Consider the following 401-nt stretch of genomic DNA (forward strand, 5'->3'; position numbering starts at 1 on the left):
CGCGAAAACATCCTGTGAACTCGCATCTCATGAACGAGATCCGAAGAGGGTGTTGATTCGCTAATTCTCGCTATTGCATGCAACATTAGCAAAACAAAGTAGAAGTTGCTTGTGCGATCTTATCTGTTATCATCACCCCAATACTTTTTTTTCTCGTGTTAAAGCACGCTAGACCTTAGAAGCAGAAGCTATCAGAACAGATCTTGAAGACTTAAAAATCTTATCTGAAAATAATGATGCTAATGTGGAGATTTTCTTAAGATGTGGAGTGTGGTGCGAATATTGAAGTTTGAATTTGCAAAGGCTGAAGAAGATTAGTGTAAATGTTGTGAAGTTATGTTTTTGTAAGCATTGTTAAAAATGTGTGTATGTTAATCATTGCTTAATTTCAGCTAAACTAG

The sequence above is a fragment of the Penaeus monodon genome, chromosome 19, assembly GCF_015228065.2.
Source record: "Penaeus monodon isolate SGIC_2016 chromosome 19, NSTDA_Pmon_1, whole genome shotgun sequence".
In the NCBI taxonomy this organism is placed as follows: domain Eukaryota; kingdom Metazoa; phylum Arthropoda; class Malacostraca; order Decapoda; family Penaeidae; genus Penaeus; species Penaeus monodon.